At 38.2% G+C, this 12,124-nt stretch overlaps 1 protein-coding gene across 2 annotated transcripts in view; it reads right to left on the reverse strand.

Annotated features, from left to right (window-relative positions):
* The window catches only part of PEX5L (peroxisomal biogenesis factor 5 like), a 104,500-nt gene that overhangs the window by 60,755 nt on the left and 31,621 nt on the right, over positions 1-12,124 (reverse strand). The window lies entirely within an intron of this gene.

Genomic DNA, 12,124 nt, shown 5'->3' on the forward strand with positions numbered 1-12,124 from the left:
TGTGGTGTTGCTGAATGAAGTTTCCTTTTTGCCTACTGTAGGAAGAAAGACAAAACAAAATGCTTGTTCTTTTATTGTCACTGTTCATTCCTGCTGTCAGTGGGATACGTGGGACTTGCACCACGTGAGAGGCAGGAAATCATTCATATTTAGGAAGAATATTGTTAATACTTACTCAGGAGCCTCAATGCATTTCCCAGGTAAAGCCTATAATTAGATCAGTCACCAGATATCAACAATAAAAAGGTTGTCAATGCTTTTTTGCACTTGTTATGAGTTCAATTAATTTCTATGTCCAATAAGGGACATTATTATATGTGACTCTGTATAAGATTATCTCCTGCAGATTTATAGATTCTTTGTATGACATATAACTTCTTTGGTGGGGCTAAAGGGCTTGCACCAGGTGACCTCCAGAGGCCTTTCCAAACTAAATTATTCTATGATTGTATTCCCTTATCTCAAATTTAATCTTTTTTTTCCTTTGAAGTGATGAACTTTTAATAGTAGGCTCAGGGTGAAGGAGCACAGCCACCCATGGTGAGAGTCATTCAGTACCTGGGTGAGAACTGAGGGACAGTGTTTACCAAGTGTTTATCATGTTGTCTGAGGTTCCTGTTCCGCAGATGACATCTGGCAAATTACTTTCTTCCAAATAGTGGGAGTATTTAATCTCCAGTGTGTCATATAAAGTACCTACTGTGTGATAATCCTGGAGACACTTGCTGCAGCACACTGGGTCCTGACTCAAGGAAAAGCAGCTGTGAAGGGATGTGAATGAGCTGGGAATTTGAAAACACTCAAAGTGATAGAGTGAATAATTACTTGACTGAAAGGGAAGGGTATGAAGCCCCATTGCTGTGACTGAACTCGAATGCACAAACCGAGCCCGTTCAGCTCAGGAAGGTGCCAGTCCCAGCAGGATGAGGGGGTTTCCTCTCTTCTGGCTCACCCTCCTGCCCTGGTCAGGGCCCTTTGAGTCCAGAGCAGGCAGGGGTCCCCCAGGAGCAGCCCCCAGGAATGCTCTAATTGCACTGCTGCACCAGCTCCTCTTCCCATCTCTGTCACTTTGATTAATTTCTGCAAGGATGTTCACCAGCCTCAAGCTGATGATTGAAGATTAGCCTGGGTCAAAGAAACCAAAGTCTCTGATACATTTCAAGATTGATGGAGAGGAGCAGTCCTCTGGTGCAGAGAATACAGTGGCTCATTAAGGCATTTCCAGGGGAAAGGGATGTTGCATTCTGTGTTTGTTATACAAGGCAATGATTTTTAAAATTACAAACTGTTTGTTTCATTATGAAGAGAAAATGACTCTGTTTAATATTTGCTTTCCACTGATAATCTCATTAAAAGAGGGATATTACCCTCTAAAGGGTAAAACATGTCAGAATAATGAGGAATGTGCTGAACAGACAATGGGAGCTTATTCCTGGCAAGTTGCTAACTGGTGGAAATGTAAATGCCTGACCTTTAGATTTCTGTTGGGAGGTTTGAATGTGTCTTTGTTTTGAAAAGTGAAATTATTACATGATTCTTGATGGAATTGATGAACTATAATGACTGTGGAGACAAGAGCATGAAATCTGTGAAAAAAAGGTGAAAATTAGGCCACTGAAGAAATACATTTGGTTTTTATGTTTTGTCAGAAGACTATAAACAAGAAATAATCATAAATGGCATTGGTCCCTTTCCAATAATTTCATTTTACTGATCTTTCAAAAGCTATGTTAAAGTTTCAGTTGTTATCCACCCATTAGAAACATTTAAAAGTGCAGGTAAACTCTGAATTCTTCCTCTGAAATAACTGAACCCTACAGAATTGCTAACTGTGTTCAGGAGGATGATTCTACTAAAGAATATTGTCTCCTAGGAGATAATGATCATTTTCATGCTTCTAGAAAATTCTCAGTACTTTACAGAATCACTGAACTAAGAAATTAATTTCTGTTGCTTGTTTGAGAACAATAATGAGTCTCCAGACTCACTGTTCTCAAGTAGTCCTTTGAGTACTGATGTCTATATCAATTTGATCTTTTCACATGTAAAATTCTAACAAGAGAAACAGCCACATGCTACCAGTTCTTGATTTTCACCTCTGCCTGTGTTGTAATTGATTTAGACCGTAAATTCTTCATGTTGGTACACATCATTTGGTGTAAGTTATCATGAAATACTGTAACAGATCCATGCTCACCAAATTTTCTTGCTGTTACAAGAATCCACTCAGTTCCTGTGTACCTGGAGCAGCCAGGCTTTGTCTCTTCTCCTAAATATCATGTTCTTTCCACTCATATTAACAGTGAAATAGGCACTGGCTCCTATTTGCATCCTAGCTTGAAATCCATGATGAGGCATAACATAAAACTAACAGAATCTCAATGTGTGGCTGCAAATTTTGGATAATCTTAATGACTTAGTAGTGTGTCACTCACATAACCATTGAGGTAAAACAAATCTTCAAATAAAGAAAGCATGCCTAAAAGGTTAACAGCTTGGAGTGTAAACCTTTTCTGTGAGTATTTAATATAAAAAATGAATCATAAACTACTTTATAAATGCTGCTAGAGATGGGTTGGATATTCAGTCTGTCCTTCTTGAGAAGTCACCTGTGGCCAGCTCTTCATTTCAATTCCAGACCTTTTATTCAGAATCACTGAATGGGTTCTCATATAAACATATTTCAGGCTACTGAAGAACTACAAATGTGATTTCAATATTCAGCTCCTGTGTGATTTGTAACTTTCAGGATGTGGTGTTGGCTCTCTCTGTTTTGTGGTTGGATGAATGCAGTTCTAGCAAAGCCTCAAGAAATATTATCAGAGCTATAAACATTTTTAAAAAGCTGATAGAGGAAGGCTGGCTGAGTAAGGGATCTTTACATATTCCATTCTGGGTTTCCTGAGCTGAACTTTGCCAGAGGCATTGTTACAAGGAGAAAATATCCTGTATAATATTTAATGTGGTGCAATTCAAAGCATATGCATTTCTGTGTCAGGACTTAAGCCTCAGGCATTGAGGACATTTCTTCAAGCCCTTCTGTTAAATCCATTAAGCATTAGCCTCTGCAGTGCTCTGCTAATCATCACCAAGTTTTGTAAGCTAAAGGTGATAAACATGAAGGAGGAAAGAGTTTGCCAAGCAAATAAATTTAACCCTGTGGGCATAACTCACATTATCACAGATACTGATACTGTTCTGGAATTGTGCTGTCTGTGCTCAGACACTGTGGGTATGAATATTACTTTGGTTTGTCTTGGGACAAAATATACCAAGTAGGGAAATGATATTTAATAGGATCAGATATGGTTGATGATGTTGCCAAAAGCTAACAGAAAGAGATTTGCTAGGATGTACTTGGTGACATTTATAATTTACTGTGAGATAATTCTTCTTGCCGGTGTATACTATTAATCTCTCCTTGAATTTATCTCCTTAGAAAGTTTATAAAACAATTTGTTTACTGATTTGATTAATGCAATTTTCTACTGAGCTTTCAAATTTTTTCTTTCTTAAATTGGTGAAGTACTTAAAGGGTGAGTAGGGCTCAGGCTTGGTGCAACTGTTTGCATATGAACACATGGACTCTTTTAATTAAAAAAGACCTTTTTTTTTTTTTTTTAATTTCCAAGGAGGGTTTTTTTTTCCCCCCTCATTATAGCATTTTTGAATATTTGCTGCTGTCCAAGCTGTAGAAGACTGAAATTTGACTGAAATGGAATATTTTGGACATATGATCTTTCTTTGAAAGCTTTCAGGGTTGCTATTGTACACACAGCGAGCTTGTGCAGAATTCTTCTGAAATGAGTTATATTGTAAATCAGATATAGATTTTTTTAAGAAACTTACAAGAAAATAATACATATTTCTTTAATTATTCCTTTATTTTTCCTACCAAAGGTACTGAACTTTCATAAACTCATTGCTGTATTAAATACTGAAATTTAGCAGTCTCTGAAATGTGATTTAGGTCCAGGATTGCATTACAATACGAGTGTTACTAGATGGATTGGCATTCAAACAATTTCTAGCAATTTACTAGAAAACTTCTTCATCTTATTCTTTCAAAGCTTTAACTCAGAGAAGCTTTTAGGTTGCAAATGCCTTAAAATTTTGAGAATTTTGAGAAAAATGTGTGAGCAGGTCTTTCTGTTGGTTTAAATAAAAGTGTTGATTGACTCCATGTGCAGATTTTAGGGGTGTGTTTCCATTTGCATGTGCAATGTCAAAAGCATTCATGCTTTGGTGGGCAAAATGAGATGCAGGTAACCCCACAAAACCAGGCTGCACCATCCCCTTCAAGATAACAAAGTTATTTGCAGATGCATCATGAAGCAATGCATTGTTTATTACCTTCTGCTTTTATAGACCTTTTTATGTTCTTCCTGTTTTTCTGCTGAGAAAATGATGTTATTCCAAGACCTGCCATCTTCCTGAAGACTACTCAGCCAATATTATATGACTTGAAATAGAACTGGAAACTAATAGTGTTGCCCAAGCTGCAGAAAGCATTTGCTGAGAAATTTATTAGTGACAGTGAATACAGTGACACTGTATTCAAAGATAAACCTCTGGAAACCTTCACTACAGAAGACCTGAATGGTTCTGCTTCAGAAATGGAGCCACCAAGCAAATGAGCAAATAAGATTGTTAGAGAAGGCATAGACTTAAAACTGCTCAGTAAGTATGATTTATTGCAGTACTTTGTTTCTCAGATTTGAATGATATTTTTAATTTTGTGTGTTTTATGTAATACCACTCACACATTTTTGTTTGATAGATCAGGATAAACTCTTGTGAGATTTTTATTGCTTCTAAAGATGTTTTATGAGTGAGGTTATTCTTGTGATCACCTCACTGCAGTGTGTGAATGCTTCACAAATATTTATCTTTGCATTCCCTTACCAGATCTGCTGGCCTTGACAAGGACAGCATTAACCCTGCCTGTTTCAGCATATGAATGCTGGCACTGGAAGTCATCCTACCTGGGCATTGAAAATCACACAGACTGAATTTGAATGCTCTGGCCTGCACTATCTAACACCTCTGAAATCCAGTGCTGCCTGTTCAAACACAGATTCTAAATTCACAGCATAGCCAAGAGGCAGAGACACCCTGCACAAAGACATTAAGACAAATATTTAAGTCTTTGGCAGCCTGGAATGACTCAGTGAGTAGTTGCATTTTTGGAGCATCTGAGTTGACCAAAGTTGTCAGAATCCTTGGCATTATTTAGTGCGTTGCAAAACATTTTACCTTATGTTGCATCTTCCATCCCTATTTAATATATTTTAATGTTGTTTTTTATTTTTGTGCCCTTGGTAGATGTGTGCTTCATCTTGGGCATTTGGGAAAGAAAGAATCCTTGACTGTTACTACCTGGAATTCACTGGCAACATCTTGCAATTTATACCCCTTGTATTTCCTTACTAACAGGTGAATGCAAAAAATAAAGGGGATCTTTTCATACCTTGGGCATTGACATTTCTGGTGGAGGAGCAAATATAGAGTATCCTAGAACTGGCAGATCTGGAGGCTTTGACTGTCTTTGAACTTATAAATAGTTATGGAAAGCATTTCATTATCATACTTTAGTGTCTAGAAACAGTGAAGAAACAAGTTCCTATAGAAGTACTTTCTTCCTTGCAAGTGCAAAATGAAATTCTTTTATGCTGTGACTGAGCATATCCCAAATAACTTTAAGCTACTGATTGATTTTCTCTTGCTTCCTGTAGGGTCTTTGGTTTAATAAAGAGTTTAAGCAGTGCAATGCAGAGTGACTGATTTTTGCCTGTGATTAATCTCATATATGGCAGCTGAGGGATACTTCTGGCTTTTTCCCCCATATTTTTTTTCCACAAAAACCTTTCATTTATTCATAGCTGTCTCATAAATGACTACACAGATGACTAGATGCTGTTTCTAATATTCCTTCTTGCACAGTGTGGCCAATAAATCCACTGGTAATAGCAGGGAGCTTCCTTTATGGCTGTTTCTAAAATAATTCGATCGACAGCTGTTCCTCCACCTAGTGACACCTATAGACAATATTCCATTTGAAGTGCACACCTTCAGTGCCATCCACAAGGATCTGAAGAGACAGGGCAGTGCATGCCCTGTTCTGCAGGTACAGGCTGAGGGACAGAGGGATTGATTTTCTAAGGGTCAGGTAAGTGCATGGCAAAGCAGGGCTTTTGAATATTTTTCTTCAGCTCATGAGCTCACTTTCTAAATGATGAATTGTTCTTGCTCTCCTTGGTGTGAAGTGGGGCACTGTTTTCACTTGCAGATGTGTGTGTGTTTGGAGTTGGAACCTTTGCAGACAGAATTTAGGCTTAGCAACTCTGATACTGCTTTTGTTAAATGCATTTCTAAGCCTCTCTAGATATCAGCCACTGATTTTCCTTCATTGTGAATTTTCCTTCTCTGAGCTACAGGTAGAAAACCACTGGTGTGGACTGAGAAGTAAAGGTCACATTTTTGTCTCTGTTTGATATTTTACTACTGCTGCCTGGGTGGCTTTGTAGTCACTTGGACATTCTGGATCATTGCCCCTGGCTCATGTGTTCCATTGCAATAAACAGTTACTTAAACCCTTTACAACCCTTATGGTAAAATTTAATTCCTTTATAGTTTTTTTTATCCAAATATGACCACTACTGCATGGCAAGAAATGAGATGAGGTCTTCTCCAGTAAATTGGCTATCTTTGAGAGTAATTTTGTGCCATGTGATCAGAAACCACACTGCTTCCTGTACCTTCACACTTACTCATCTTTGCAGAATCAACCCACTGAAAACTGACAGTAGAATTTTGGGTAGTTTTAATTAGAAAAAACTATCTTAGGATCTACTAAGATTGCATAATCTGGAGGTGTGCAACAGTTGCCTGTCTTGCACACAAGAATTCCCACCCAGTTCACCTCTTTAAAGTCTGTCCCTCGCTTACTTGTCTTTTGTACTCTCTGAGGTCTTGTTTGGGCTGAGCTTCCTATCTGGAACCAAATGAACTCAGCACCAAGCAAGTGGAAAGCCAAGCAAATGTCTCCTGCTTTTCTGCTCACCTTCCTCTGATTGCTCCCTCTGCCACTCTCCTACTCCAGGCTGCAGCAGACTTGTGAACCAGACATGAGGGAGAAGGGCAGAGCTGGAGAAAATCAGCAGCAAGGAAACGTCCAAAGATAAAGTACAAACATAATTTCAATCAAACCTAGCCTGTCTACTTCTTGTAACAAGAATGGATATATAATCTGCATAACCTTCATGTATCTTCAGTCATTTTCCCACAACTTAATTCTGAGAGGAATGATGTTTAAATCAATGTGATTAGGTTCAGCTCCTGGCTTTGTGACAATCTTTTTATGAAACTTTGCCCAGATTTTTATTGTTCCCATTTATCACCACTAAATGGACAATGGTAGCTATTTGCTCATTTAAAAAGTAAGAGCAAAAATTTCAGAAGTGGCAGACTTTTTGGCAGTAGAATTTTCATTTAAAACACAATTCCAATTAGATTTTTCCCAACCGTTTGGTTACCAAAAGATGCAGATAAGGGGAGTTTGATATTTTTAAAGTTATTTACAAAGATTAGGCTGCTGATCCTAAAGAAAGCTGGGAAGATAGTTGTTTGGTCATTCTGTGAATACTGCAAAGCCTCACCTTTAGGCACTTAATGAAGTGGGAATAAGGCTCAGACAAAATAAATTGCTTGAGCTGTAGGAAAACACTCCATGTCTGCTCATCTACCCCAGGGATCAATACTGGATAAACACTGTTAAACATCTCCATTAATGGCCTGCTTGATGGGCCACAGCGAGCCCAGGAGGGCTGCAGACACTAAATTGGGAGTGGCTGGGTCACCAAATGGTTGTACTGCTGTTTAAAGGGATCTCAAGAGGCTGCTGAGCTCCACCAAGCAAAGTCCTGGAGCTGGTGAGAAATAACCCCCTGCACCAGTACTGACCATGGGTGTCTGGCTAGAAAGCAGCTTGGCAGAAAAGGGTCTGGGGGTTCCTGGTGGGCACCAAATTGAGTCCAGAAAAGGGCAGTCAAGATGATGAAGAGAACTGGAGAATGTTAAATATGAGGGATGCCAGGTTGCCTAGAGAGGCTGTGGACTCTCCATCCTTGGAGATATTCGAAATCCCAATGGACACCATCCTTGGCAACTTGCTATAGTTAACTCTCGTCCTAGCAGAGACCTGCATAATCTCTAGAGGTTGCTCCAACATCAACACTTACATGATCCTGTGGAACTGATGAAGAATGGCTGAAGTACCTGGGTTTGTTTTTTTTCTATTTGGTGCAGTCTAGGAGAGTGAATCCTTGCAGTCTGGTGCATTAACTTACTCATGACAATTTTGTGTGTCTAACCTCACAGTGTCCTTAATTGTACAGTTAATTTTGACAAATTTATGTAAAGTCTTTGATGTGAGAATGTGTTTTTGATTTGTGGGGAATATGGCTCTGAGCCCTCCCTGAAGTGTTCATTGACACTTCCTCACGAACTGTCAGATCTTATTGTGATGAGCAGGTCCAAATCTTCATGTACTCTCACATTTATTTTGAAAGTATGTGTGTTAGCTTTGAAAAGTTTAAGCTCCTATTTTTTTCTGTACAGTGTTAGCATATTTGTGTGTGAACAGTGGTAGACATGCAGAGCTCAATGTGTAAGTGTGACCTCTGGGGTGCTCTGCTTTGGCAGGATGCTTCTCCCTGTTGGAATACTTAATCCAGCTATGTTTGCAAAGCCAGCTGACAGGCTTGGATGGAAGGTGAAACAAAGGTGCAAAGTATTACAGCTATATGATATTTACTCTCAGGCTAAAGGGCTCTGAGCAGGAGAACCCAAGGGATCTTTTTTTATGACAAAAGTAACATTTCATTCCAGGGTTTTTGCTAAGCTTACACATCTCATATCTGAGCACTTTGCAGGCCTTGCTGGTATAATTGCATCTGCAGGTGATAAAAAGAAACAACTTTTCCTGCTGAGAATATCACTAACAGATGCTGAATTCACAGTAGATTACAATACACTGAGCTTTTGCAGTTTTTACCAAAGAGGACATGAAATTGTTGAGATTACACACTATTGTGTTGGAGAAGTGTTTTATCTAACCACCTTGTGAAGGGAACTTACTAACACCTAATATGAAGTTTCAGAGTTATACACCAAGCAGCAGAGAATCTGAAAATTATAAAAGGTAAAACCCTAGGCATCATTAGCATAGCAAGAATGCATATTTTCCACAGTTGTGGAGTTTATTTGCCTAAGCCAGTTGAAATATATACCTACTGAAATATATCCACCCTGCTAAAAGAAAATTATATATAATACACAAAACTTTCTTATTTACATTAATTTTCAGCCAAATGATTGTTTATGTGAATTCTCCTAATGCATATAGAGCAAAGTTTGGTCATGCAGGATTTTCCATGAGGATTTAACTTGGAGGAGTTGAAACTCAGAGAATAGTTTGGCCACAAAAGAGAAAACTTTGTCCTTCCAATCCTAATTAAAGCTGTCTGTTGATGTCAGATTCAAATGCAGCTCTTTCAATTCACATTAAGGCTAGTTATTGATTTTAGCACAATGAGAGAGAAGAACAGCAAGGGCAGTATTAAAGGAGATGTCTGCTGCACACGTCCATGTGTCTGGTCAGGACTTGAACAGTATCAGGGCTGGAAACTTTGGATCTTGGTACCATGTGAGGGGCAGAAAAGCACAGATGGAAGCTGAAAGTCAGTGGGTGATTATGATGAAACGCCAGCAGCCAAAAAATGTTTAAAGAAGAATGTCCAAAAGCCACACTAATTTATCTGTGCTCAGCCTGTACTAATAGAAACTGTTCTGCATATTACATAAAAATCTCAACATTCATGTTTCCTGTCATGCAATAAATCTGATACAGCTTTAATTGCATTTATTGGCATTCCTTTCCCCTTCAACAAGGGGTCCCTTGCTTTATGTACCCATCACAAAAAAGAGATGAGGACTTAAAAGACTGTTCTAGATCAAAGCCCAATATAAATTAACTTGCTCTAAGACATCACCAATCACCTGCTTCTGCTTCTTGCAGGTTTCATTAAGAAGCAGATCCCTCTTTGGAATGCAGATTTGGTAACAGCTAATTAGTTTATATAGCTAATCTTTTACACAGTCTTTCAGGTTAGGAAGATAAACTAAACAGGATGAATAGAAAAAAACATCTATAGTTTGCTGATAATAATGAATCCCTAGACATTTCCCCAATGTATATTTAATGTACATTGAAATATCTTTCAAAGCCAAATACTGTTGGAACAGCTGAGAGAAGCTGCAGAAAAGCCTTGAACTGGAATTCACATCTGACTTCTTTGGACTTAAGCACAGAAGGGCTGCTTACTGTAAGATGATTTTCAGTGCTGGAATTGGGGGCTAGGGAAGATCAGTGGGCAAGAATGATCCAGGAAATTCTAGGGAGGGAAGAAGTAACCTGATTTTCTGTCCTATTGTGTCACGGCAAGAAAGAATACAGCATTCACCTCTGTGAAGGCAATTTTCAGCTGAGTGAGGTGTGGATATGGAAAAGTCCATTTACAGTGAAAAAGATCAGAAGAGATTTTTTTCAGCTTGCTGTTACTGAGATTTATGTGGCATCACTATCAAAATATTTATTCCATTGGTAACTCTCTCTTCAGTAACTAAATTTAAAGGTACTTCCACTCTTGGCTTTAAAAGAAACTAAGTTCTGTTTTTTCAGTGTGCTTTATTTGTAGTTCCAAGTGAAGTAAAATCAAATCAGCTTAAACATGGCTCTTTTTTTTTAAACATATGACCAAACAAATAAATAATTCCTCTTTGTATGTGCTTAAGGACTCTAGGGGTATATTTGTGGTTCCCTTTGCACACACAAGTATTTTCAAACTGGGAAGTTTTATACTTTCAGCCTACTTGCAGGTCGGTATCTTCTGAAAATTTGCTCTCTGAAATGAACATTGCAGGTTTAGATTCAGTGTTGTCCTAATCTTGTACTGAAAGTCAAGAATTTCTGAATTCTTTAGGAATACAAACTAACTAATTAAAAATAATGAGATAGTAAAAATAAAACTGTCAATTATTCTGCTTGCTTTGTGACTTGTTAAGTCTACATTTTAAAGTTCCTCTCCACGACCAAGAAAAGCTAAACACATTTTTGCAGAATCAAAAGACGTGCTACTATAGAGCCTGGCTGTTTTAAAAAGAACAGAATGAGACCAAAAAGCAAATTGGTGGAAATGAAAAAGGATGCAATAGCATGAAAAATGAAATTTATGGAAGAAAGCTCCTTTGTGTGCTACACAGTTGTGGATGGAAGTCAGCTGGCATTCACTGTATGTGGATATTTTGTTTATTAAGCCAGGAGCACGTGTACAGGAAGGGAACAACTGATGCAGATGAGGAAGTGGCAGTTTTGTTGTGTGTAAAAATGTGCATTCAATTTGTGCTTTATTGAATGCTGTCAGTAGATGGCTTGGTGAATGGCAAAGCATCTGTCTTTTTTAACATAATTAAATTCTCACTGATTTGCATCTCAGATTTGTTCTCTTGATAATAAGCTGTTCTGCGGATGTGACATCATCCATTGAAACTGCTTGGAACATCACTCAATTATTAATATATTATCACTAAATTGACAGTGAATGGTTTTCCAAGTCATAAAGTGAAGGACCAGATTATTTCACAATAAAAGTGATGTAAAATAGCTAATTACTTGGACTTAATTGCCTAAATGATTTTGTTCTGCACTTTGTGTGTTAAACACTGATAAATGAGGGCAATTAATACAGTACTAAGGTGCAGAGTGTGCAACTTACAGCACATAGAGCTAAGAGAAGTTATTTCTTCTCCTTGGTACAGTTGTTTTTGACAGTCAGTCTCAGGCACGAGGGCCCACCTGTTTGCATTTCAGCCAAGATTCCAATAATAAATAAGTAAGCATGATTTTTTTTGTGTCTGTACTGGTCCATGTGTGTTGGACGTGTAGGACATCTGTAAGTTGTTTGTGCTGCAAAGCTCATGAGTGCTTCTGAGATCTTCCTTGTTTCATGGCTTTACAGCAAGATAGTCCATATCCCTTAAACTTTTCACAGTCTCCAAAAGAGAT

This window comes from Oenanthe melanoleuca, chromosome 9 (genome assembly GCF_029582105.1).
Source record: "Oenanthe melanoleuca isolate GR-GAL-2019-014 chromosome 9, OMel1.0, whole genome shotgun sequence".
Taxonomy (NCBI): Eukaryota; Metazoa; Chordata; class Aves; order Passeriformes; family Muscicapidae; genus Oenanthe; species Oenanthe melanoleuca.